Source organism: Scyliorhinus torazame, chromosome 4 (assembly GCF_047496885.1).
Source record: "Scyliorhinus torazame isolate Kashiwa2021f chromosome 4, sScyTor2.1, whole genome shotgun sequence".
NCBI lineage: Eukaryota > Metazoa > Chordata > Chondrichthyes > Carcharhiniformes > Scyliorhinidae > Scyliorhinus > Scyliorhinus torazame.
In genome coordinates, this window is record NC_092710.1 from 61,993,255 (window position 1) to 62,004,726 (window position 11,472).

The following is an 11,472-nucleotide window of genomic DNA, read 5'->3' on the forward strand; positions in this document are numbered from 1 at the left end:
AACACCGGCAAAGGTATCCCTTGTGGGATGGGGCAAACCCCGTTGCCCAATGGTCCCTTTGAGACGCTGCAAATGGATTACATTGAGTTGGAAAGGTGTCAATGTTATAATATGTTTTGGTCATTGTGGATGTGTTCAGCAGATGGGTCGAGGCGTATCCGACTACCGATAATAAAGCTGCTACTGTGGTTAAAGTTCTGATGCGGGAAATCATTCCCCGGTACGGTATACCAGCTCAGTTAAGTTCTGATAACGGGACTCATTTTATTGGACAGATTAACAAAGAGTTCTGCTCCCAATTGGGCATACGCCAGCAGTTACACTGTGCCTACAGACCGCAGGCGGCCGGGTTGGTTGAGAGACACAATTAGACCCTCAAAACTAAATTGGCTAAATTAAGAGCAGACACGGGACTGACATGACTTAAGTTGCTCCCCGTTGCCCTCTTCCAGCTGCGGGTTACACCTGCGGGACCGGACCAGCTCTCTCCTGCCGAGATCCTTTATGGCAGGCCTCTTAGAACTCCCTGGAACCTGCATGTTCCCAGACTGGTTCAGTTTCACCATATGACTGAAGGGATGACCACCTATGTTCTAGCCCACACTAAGGTCCTCAAGGAGCTCCATGGCCAGGTCCGCGCGGCTCACCCGCCACCGCCCCCATTACCTAGCTCACTTTCAGTGCAGCCCGGTAGTTATGTCATGGTCAAAAATTGGATTCGGAAAGGGTCAGAGCCACGATGGGAGGGGCCCTTCCAAGTTCTCCTTACCACCCCCGCTGCAGTTAAAGTGGAGGGGCGGAGTGCTTGGGTCCACCTCCACCACTGTAAATTGGGTCCACCTCTACCACTGTAAAAAGGTCGGTTACTAACCGGCCTCCCTTCCCCAGCGCTGTTTTACAGGTGTAAAGCATGATGGGGTGGCTGCGCACCGCCTGTGTAATCTTCAGCCTCGCCTCGCTTGGAGTGACCCCAACCAAACTACAAGGACATTTCGTTCATGCAGACGTGATGTTCTTCGCTGCCCCCATATACGAGGACATGGTATTGACTCATGGAAGGTCATCAGGTTAACGGACAATGCAGGACTCATGAAGCAATTGCACCGGTCCCGGCGATGGGAAGGGAACATTACATGGACATTGCCGTGTGTTTGGAGTACATGTAAATTTGATTTTGGATGTGTTAAGATTGGTGCCATAAAGGTAAAATCAGACCGTCAGGAGAGGGTAGGAAGAGGTTGTGAGAGAGAGGGGGAATAGAGAGAGGACGGGGAGTGTAAGGAGGGGAGTACAACTAGAACGTAGGTTATCAGGAGATACACTTAATTCATTTAGGACCCAGGCTGAGGAAAACCCGGGTAGTATGAAGCTCTTCTACCAGATTTACCACCGCTTGTATGGCCAGGGACGGGTTGTCTGGAACCCGAATCCCGTATCGGTGTCTGGGTTATTTTCTGTTTCACCGCTTTGGGGCACTCCCCAAACGGTGGTTTAGTGTCAGGATTCCGAGCCACCGCCCGAGCAAGTCACTCTTCCTTATGATCCGGGTTCCGTACCACCGGCTATTTGCCTTCCCCTTCCTCGGGATAATTCCCACTCACAGTATGATAGGCTGCAACGGTGGAGGGAGTACATACCTAGCCACTTCACTCCCAATAGAGACTCCTGGTCGTACGAGAATTGCTTCAGCAGTGAAGGATATGGCTGTTTGCTGGTAGAGGTGGAAACAAATATAACATGTCTGTTCCCCACCTGTACGGACAGGAGGTGTCATATCACTCAGGCATCCGGCCACTGCGTCTGTTACAACACCACCTTTGTTCCATTGAACGCCGGCCTCCAGCTCCTTTGTGGCTGGGCGAATATCTCTCATATCACTGTTGGGACTAGGGCTTTCCGCATTGCTGGGAGGCCCGAATGGGCGTTCCAAAGCTGGATAAACTGGGAGGTGTGGGGGGGGGTTCCTTGGCGGTTAGCGAGAGGAATTATTTTATTTGTGGCCTTACCATCCTGGGAAACAAAACCTTGGGAGCCCTCGGGGCAATGAAAAATGAATGAAAATCGCTTATTGTCACAAGTAGGCTTCAAATGAAGTTACTGTGAAAAGCCCCTCATCGCCACATTCCGGCGCCTGTCCGGGGAGGCTGTTACGGGAATCGAACCGTGCTGCTGGCCTGCTTTCAAAGCCAGCAATTGAGCCCTGTGCTAAACAGCCCCTGGCTGTTTTTAATAACCAAGGAATTGTCTCAGCTGCGGTTGTTTGCAATGCAGAACCGGTATGCTCTTGACTACCTTCTGGCCCGTGAGGGTGGGGTATGCGCCATAGTACAGGGCAAGTGTATCATGGGTGTTCAAGACCTAACCGCTAACATTACTAAATTTATGGATCGCATACGGGATCACATGGACGGAATGCAGGACCCTGGCACTTGGGGTAACTGGGGATTTGGAGGTTGGAAGGACTGGTTGATAAATATGGCCATGTATTTAGTGGTGGCTATCGGCTGCATCTTTGTGGGCCTGGCCATCCTTAAATGATGGGTAGAATGCGTAAAAGCACCAGCATCCAGGCCATGATCATCTGAAACCAACTCCTCTGGCCAACCATGTGCTTCGGATGTCAGGAGTCCTGACTGCGAAACCAAATCCTTTTTTGCTCAGCTCACGCAGACATGGGGAGAAAATGCACTGTACACAGTCACCCAAGGCCAGAATTGAACCCGGGTCTCTGGCGCTATGAGGCAGAAGTACTAACCATTGTGCCACCGTGCCGTCAGGGAGACCCTTGCTCAGAAGAGATCAACTTGGAGGAACGCCCTGATTGAAGGGACACAATTTGAGGTCACCTGATTGCAAGAATAAGGCTGGAATAGGAGCCTGAGAAAAGAATACCAGCGATCTAGAAGGCAAGGACCGATCCCACCTCCCAGAAACACCTACCAAGAGCGCGGGAACGATGCAGCTCTTATATCAGGCTATCAGCCATGTAAAGACCCACAGAACCCACGGCCAGCAACACAGTTTTAGATGGACAATCATACTCGTTAGCAAGTGATTGCCAAACAAAATTGGAATGCAGATCTTTGATCTGATCCATTGGTTTTGGTGTTACTTAGCTCTATTTTCTGCTACTTCTGCTGTTTGGAATGCAAGTGGCCCCGTGCTGTAGCTTCACCAGGTTTGTACCTCATTTTTAGATACTCCCAAATCTAAATTATTAATATATGTGATGTAATACTAACACTGCACCGATTGCAGAGGAATCCAATTGCATGTTTTCCCATCTGAAAACTATTGTTCACGACTACTGTCTATTTCCTGTCACTCAGACAAGTTGATATCCATGCTGCCAGTCCCTTTTCTTTCATGGCGATCAACTTTGTGGCCAAGCTTATTATGTGTCTATAAATAATGGGCAGTGTTTTTAATAACACAGATACTGCTACTACAGTTTTATCAGTATCAGTGTTATTAAAAACACTGCACATCATTAATAGGTCCATAATTAAGACTATTTTGTTCTGTGATTATAGTTATTGGCAGCTGAGCAGAGCCTCGAGCTCCTGGGCTGCAAGCTCTGAAATTCCCTTCCTAATCCTCTTTGCCGCGATCTTTCCAGTCTCTTTAAGATGCTCCTTACACCTTCCTCTTTGACTTTGTTTTTACTCACTGTCCTAATGACACATTGACAGATAATGATATTGTAGACATAATAATCATTATTAGTGTCACAAGTAGGCTTACATTAACACTGCAATGAGGTTACTGTGAAAATCCCCTAGTCGCCACACTCCGGCACCTGTTCAGGTACACAGAGGGAGAATTCAAAATTGGAATTCATGTAACAAGCACGTCTTTCGGGACTTGTAATGGAAAACTGGGGCACCTGGAGGGAACCACGCAGGCATGGGGAACGTGCAGACTCAGCACAGACAGTGACCCAAATCGGGAATCAAACCCGGGTCCCTGACGCTGTGAAGCAACAGTGCTAACCACTGTGCTTTAATTCCACCCGTATTTTTTGTATTTATATATTTTTTTAAATTTAGAGTACCCAATTCATTTTTTCCAATTAAGGGACAATTTAGCGTGGCCAATCCACCCACCCTGCACATCTTTGGATTGTGGGAGCGAAACCCATGCAAAAACGGGGAGAATGTGCAAACTCCACACAGACAGTGACCCAGAGCCGGGATCGAACCTGGGACCTCGGCGCCGTCAGGCAGCTGTGCTAACCACTGTACCACTGTGCTGCCTTCCATTCCACCCATATTAGGCGTTCCTTTATCATAAGAAATCTCAGGTTATGCATTTTACAATCAGTTGACTCAATATTCACAGGCTCCCGATAGTTTATTCATTTTCACACCGTGAAATTGCAATGATTCAAACTCAGATAGCACAAATTCATGTTGAATTTGTTAATCATTCTTACTGCACAATAGCAAATCCATAGAATGATGCCTGTGATAAACTGAAATACAGCAATCGTAACTCTGGATCAGTTGAATATTTCTAAACTAGTCATATGACTGTACCGATAAAGGAGTTCGACCACATCAGCGTAAAATCATGGAGCATGGTACACTTTACAATGCAAGGTTACACGGTCAGGTCATTGTAAGGTGTGAACAAAATAAATAATGATTTTTTTTTTTTAAAGACAGTTAGTGCAATTTGTTATATGAATTGTTTTTGAGATCGGCAATGATTGTCGGCATTGAGTTACATAAGAGGTGCATTATGTGGGAATGGGGACTCCTGGTCTAACACAAAGCTTCGCTTAACACAAATTTGGGGGTGAGTCCCCTGGGATGTAGCTCCAGAATTAAATGTAGTTTGTTAACTGCCTTACCGATAAATTGCAGTTTTCTATTTTTAACAAACCGAGATGCTTGCAAGCTTGCATCAATGATCTGAATGAATACTTAAACTAAATTCAATGTGATATGTCATGTATGGTTAACTGTATAAACATTTAATTGTTTTGTCCATCTTTTTATTCTGGTGCATGTCATTGAGAAAAATTCTCAATTACTATTTAAATGTTTCATTCCTGCATAGAGAGGAGGGGAGTCTATTACTATCTGGTCTGGAGAGAGAGAAAGATTACAGCAATCAGAGTAAATCTGTGCTGTTTGTTAATAACACTAATCCTGATAACAATGATAATGTGCGGTGATTATTAATGACACTATTGCTGATAATAATTTACATTGCAAGACATCCAATTATTAGAAACACAATCTCACAATCCGGTACTTACTGAAGTTCTTGTATTTTACAGTCCGGATTCCTCAGAGACACAGACAATAGTTTCACTCCTGAATCTCCCAGTTTATTGCCACTCAGCCTAAACAGAGAGAGAAACACATTAAAATGGGCTGACCTTTCACCAAGAAACAGGAGCTGGGTTTATTTTTGGGTCAGAAAACCACCGCTGGTGGGAAAGTCAAGATACTACACCTCGCCTGATTGTCCTTTCAATGGAATGGAAAAGGAAGTATTAAGCAGTATGAACGGGTTTGACTACTGGTAAAAAAACACTTTCACCCCTCTCAAAATTAGTTTATTTGTCCATGGGATGTGAGCGTTGCTGGCTAGGCCAACATTTATTGCCCACACACAACTTCTCTTGGGAAAGTGAGGGTATTAGGACTGGGCAATATATCCTGGCCTAGCCAGCAATGCCCACTTCCCATGAATTAATTTTTTTTTTCCTGTTACAAAGTTTTTGTTTGTAATTTGGAGTATCCATTTTATTTTCCCAATTCAGGGGCAATTTTGCGTGGCTAATCCACCTACGCTGTACATGTTTTGGGCTGTGGGGGTGAAATCCACGCAAACATGGGGAGAATGTGCAAACTCCATACGGACAGTGGCAGGGATCGAACCTGCCGTGCTAACCATTGCACCACCTTGCCACCCTATCCCATTACAAAGTTGAAATGCCCCTGTTCTCCGAGTTTATAGGGGAGGAGTCTCCCACTTTATTACCTATTAAACAGGCCCTACATTTACTGCAAGTGTGGCTATTGTTATATTTTGAGGGAATTTCAAGGAATTCCCTGCTGCTTGCGGATCTTCACAGTTGGAATTGAGCGGAAAATCCTGTTGTACATCATTGACAGTTTTACCATAGGCTGTTCATTTTGTGCTCTCGAGGGAGTGCAGCAAAGGTTTACCAGGCTGATTCCAGGGATGGTGGGACTGACGTATGAGGAGAGATTGACTAGGTTAGGATTGTTTTCACTGGAGTTCAGATGAATGAGGGGTGGTCTCATAGCGACTTATAAAATTCTATTAGGACCAGATAGGGTGGATGCAGGGAAGATGGAGGTCCAGAACCAGGGGCCACAGTCTGGGGATTCAGGGTAAACCATTTCAGACAGAGACTAGGAGACATTTCTTCACCCAAAGAGTGGTGAGCCTGTGGAACTCATTACCACAGGAAATAGTTGAGGCTAAGACATTGAATACATTCAAGAGGCGGATAGATATGGCTCTTGAGGTGAATGGGATTAAGGGATATGGGGAGAAAGCAGGATTAGGCGATTGAGTTGGATGATCGGCCATGATCGTGACGAATGGCGGAGCAGGCTCGAAGGGCCGAATGGCCTTCTCCTGCTCCGATCTACTATGTTTCTATGTATGTTTCTAACTCATTACACCAAAGCATAGACAAAAATCTGAACCCCAGTGGTGAAGTAAATGTGACTGCCCTTGAGATCACGGCCGTATTTGACCAAGTATAGCATCAAGGAGCCCTAGCAAAACTGAAGTCATTGTCGGTTGGAGAAATACCTGGCACAAAGAAAGATTGTTGTGGTTATTACAAGCCAAACATCTCAGCTCCAGGATATCACTGCAGGAGTTTCTCAGATTACAGTCCTAGGCTCAACCATCTTCAGCTGCTTCATAAATGACCTTTCTTTCATCATGAGATCAGGCCTGATGATTTTCACAGATGATTGTGCAATGTTCAGCACTATTCCTTACTCCTCAGATAGTGAAGCAGTCCATGTCCATATGCAACAAGACATGGGACAATATTCACAGTTGGGCTGACAAGTGACAGACATACAATGGTCAACTCCAACAAGGGAGAATCCAACCAGCTCCCTTGGCATTCAATAGTATTACCATCCCTCCGAACACCCACCATCAACATCCTGGAGGTTACCATTGACCAGAAACAGATGAGCCATATAAATACTTCGGCTCCAAGAAGTTAGAGCTCGGAATCTTGCAGCGAGTAACTCACTTCCTGACTTCCCAAAGTCTGTCCACTCTCCACAGGCACAATTCAGGAATGTAATGGAAAATTTCCACTTGTCTGCATGAGTACAACCCAGACCAAGCAGGATAAAGCAGTGAACTTGACTGACACTCCGCCTACCACCTTCAATATTCACTCCTTGCACCAGACGTAAAATGCCAAGATTCTACAAGATGGAGAGCAATGTATCATTGCCCTTTCAACAGCACCTTCCAAACCCGTGACTTCTACCACCTAGGACAACGGCAGCAAATGCATGGGAACATCACCACCTGGGAGTTCACCTCCGAGCCTCACACCATCCTGACTTTGAATTATATAGCCGCTCCTTCACCTTCACTGGGTCAAAATCCTGGAACGCCCTTGCTAACAGCACGGTGGTTATACCTACACCACAAAATTCCCTCAATGCAGTGATGGTGGTATAATGGCGAGCATAGCTGCCTGCCAAGCAGTTGATATAGGTGCATTTCACAGCTATCAGTTTGCTGGAGTGTGTGAAAGAGGACCCAGAAGCAGTAACCACCACCAAGAAGAATTGGCAAACGCAATTCAGTCCAGTCTGTAGCTCCAGAGTGGAGTAGCCATGTTCTACTTACCCACAGTCTGAGAAGCAGTGGACCATTCAGCTACTCTGAATGGGCCCATGCGGAGTTCAAAAGTTGAGTAATAAAGCGAATAGCGACAACACAAGAAAACCAAGTTCATTGGTTGCCAAGAAACTGCTGTTGGGTCTTTAAGTTGCTCTAAATTAGAAAACAATTTTTAAAGAAGTAGCTGTATTGAATTTAAGTGAGAAACACCAGGAATAAGGGAAACCAGTGACAGCGTTGGGGTATTTGTGGCGCATACGCAAGGCTGAGGGCGACATGGATACTATGTTCAGAGGGGAGGTCATAGAGCAGCTTAGAAGCATGGAGACAGAGAAAGAATGAGTGAAAGCCAGTTAGCCCAAGAGAACCAGGTCGGGAGTGCAGAAGTCCTTCTGCACTGTAATTTCTATGATTCTATTATTCTATAAGACCTCTGGGGTCCCCCTCAGAAATTTGTTTTCCATTTTGGAAGCTGGTTCTGCAGAGGACTGCAAGTTAGTAGCACCAAGATTGGTTCATCTATACAGGAGAGAAGGAAGAAGGGAAGAGCAATAGAGTGGAGATTCGTTAGTTAGGAGAACAGACAGGCATTTCTGTAAAGGCAGTCATGATTCCAGGATGGTACGTTGCCTCCCTGGTGCCAGGATCAATGGCTTCACTGTTGGCAATATCAAAATGACTAGTTTTAGTGTGACTACCATTTTGTAATTTAAATATATATGTTCTTAAGCATTTTCTGCTAAAATTGATGAAAGCCATTTTAATAAAAACTAAACTAGTATTTCTGGAAACCAGCCAGATTAGTTAAGTAGACAGCCTTAATTGTGAGACAAAAGAATTTAGACACACCCACCATCGGAAACATCTTTCCTGCATCTATACTGTCTCGTCCTGTTTGAATTTTAGAGCTAGGAAATATACCCCCCACGCTTCATACACGTTTGTTTGAGAGGGGTTGACGTGTTTCTGTGTGTGTGCGCGCGAGAGATGGGGGAAACGTAATGCGCGAGAGGGGGGCGACGTGTGCGCGCGAGAGGGGGCGACGTGGTGCGCGCGAGAGGGGGGCGACGTGTGCGCGCGAGAGGGGGCGACGTGTGCGCGCGAGAGGGGCGACGGGGGCGACGTGTGCGCGCGAGAGGGGGCGACGTGTGCGCGCGAGAGGGGGGCGACGTGTGCGCGCGAGAGGGGGCGACGTGTGCGCGCGAGAGGGGAGGCGACGTGTGCGCGCGAGAGGGGGGCGACGTGGTGCGCGCGAGAGGGGGCGACGTGTGCGCGCGAGAGGGGGGGCGACGTGTGGCGCGCGAGAGGGGGGCGACGTGTGCGCGCGAGAGGGGGGCGACGTGTGCGCGCGAGAGGGGGGCGACGTGTGCGCGCGAGAGGGGGGCGACGTTGTGCGCGCGAGAGGGGGGCGACGTAGTGCGCGCGAGAGGGGGCGACGTGTGCGCGCGAGAGGGGGGCGACGTAGTGCGCGCGAGAGGGGGGCGACGTGTGCGCGCGAGAGGGGGCGACGTAGTGCGCGCGAGAGGGGGGCGACGTGTGCGCGCGCGAGAGGGGGCGACGTGTGCGCGAGAGAGGGGGCGGCGTGTGCGCGAGAGAGGGGGCGGCGTGTGCGCGAGAGAGGGGGAGGCGAGTGTGCGCGAGAGAGGGGGAGGCGAGTGCGCGAGAGAGGGGGAGGCGTGTGCGCGAGAGAGGGGGAGGCGTGTGCGCGAGAGAGGGGGGAGGCGTGTGCGCGAGAGAGGGGGGAGGCGTGTGCGCGAGAGGGGGAGGCGTGTGCGCGAGAGAGGGGGAGGCGTGTGCGCGAGAGAGGGGAGGCGTGTGCGCGAGAGAGGGGGAGGCGTGTGCGCGAGAGAGGGGGAGGCGTGTGCGCGAGAGAGGGGGAGGCGTGTGCGCGAGAGAGGGGGAGGCGTGTGCGCGAGAGAGGGGGAGGCGTGTGCGCGAGAGAGGGGGGAGGCGTGTGCGCGCGAGAGGGGGGCGACGTGTGCGCGCGAGAGGGGGGCGACGTGTGCGCGCGAGAGGGGGCGACGTGTGCGCGCGAGAGGGGGGCGACGTGTGCGCGCGAGAGGGGGGCGACGTGTGCGCGCGAGAGGGGGCGACGTGTGCGCGCGAGAGGGGGCGACGTGTGCGCGCGAGAGGGGGCGACGTGTGCGCGCGAGAGGGGGGCGACGTGTGCGCGCGAGAGGGGGGCGACGTGTGCGCGCGAGAGGGGGGCGACGTGTGCGCGCGAGAGGGGGGCGACGTGTGCGCGCGAGAGGGGGCGACGTTGCAAGCGCTCGTGCGCGCGAGAGGGGGGCGACGTGTGCGCGCGAGAGGGGGGCGACGTGTGCGCGCGAGAGGGGGGCGACGTGTGCGCGCGAGAGGGGGGCGACGTGTGCGCGCGAGAGGGGGGCGACGTGTGCGCGCGAGAGGGGGCGACGTGTGCGCGCGAGAGGGGGCGACGTGTTGCGCGCGAGAGGGGGGCGACGTGGTGGCGCGCGAGAGGGGGGCGACGTGTGCGCGCGAGAGGGGGGCGACGTAGTGCGCGCGAGAGGGGGCGGCGTGTGCGCGCGAGAGGGGGGCGGCGTGTGCGCGCGAGAGGGGGGCGGACGTGTGCGCGCGAGAGGGGGGCGGCGTGTGCGCGCGAGAGGGGACGACGTCGTGTGCGCGCGAGAGGGGGGCGACGTGTGCGCGCGAGAGGGGGCGACGTGTGCGCGCGAGAGGGGGCGACGTGTGCGCGCGAGAGGGGGGCGACGTGTGTGCGCGCGAGAGGGGGCGACGTGTGCGCGCGAGAGGGGGCGACGTGTGCGCGCGAGAGGGGGCGACGTGTGCGCGCGAGAGGGGGCGACGTGTGCGCGCGAGAGGGGGGCGACGTGTGCGCGCGAGAGGGGGGCGACGTGTGCGCGCGAGAGGGGGGCGACGTGTGCGCGCGAGAGGGGGGCGACGTGTGCGCGCGAGAGGGGGCGACGTGTGCGCGCGAGAGGGGGGCGACGTGTGCGGCGCGAGAGGGGGCGACGTGTGCGCGCGAGAGGGGGCGACGGTGTGCGCGCGAGAGGGGGCGACGTGTGCGCGCGAGAGGGGGCGACGTGTGCGCGCGAGAGGGGGCGACGTGTGCGCGCGAGAGGGGGCGACGTGTGCGCGCGAGAGGGGGCGACGTGTGCGCGCGAGAGGGGGCGACGTGTGCGCGCGAGAGGGGGCGACGTGTGCGCGCGAGAGGGGGCGACGTGTGCGCGCGAGAGGGGGCGACGTGTGCGCGCGAGAGGGGGCGACGTGAGCGCGCGAGAGGGGGCGACGTGTGCGCGCGAGAGGGGGCGACGTGGTGCGCGCGAGAGGGGGCGACGTGTGCGCGCGAGAGGGGGCGACGTGTGCGCGCGAGAGAGGGGGGCGACGTGTGCGCGCGAGAGGGGGCGACGTGTGCGCGCGAGAGGGGGCGACGTGTGCGCGCGAGAGGGGGCGACGTGTGCGCGCGAGAGGGGGCGACGTGTGCGCGCGAGAGGGGGCGACGTGTGCGCGCGAGAGAGGGGGCGACGTGTGCGCGCGAGAGGGGGCGACGTGTGCGCGCGAGAGGGGGCGACGTGTGCGCGCGAGAGGGGGCGACGTGTGCGCGCGGAGGAGGGGGGGGGGCGA

General features: G+C 52.8%; 1 pseudogene; it reads right to left on the reverse strand.

The window, feature by feature from the left end:
* The window catches only part of LOC140410256 (NACHT, LRR and PYD domains-containing protein 3-like), a 143,132-nt pseudogene that overhangs the window by 59,113 nt on the left and 72,547 nt on the right, over positions 1-11,472 (reverse strand).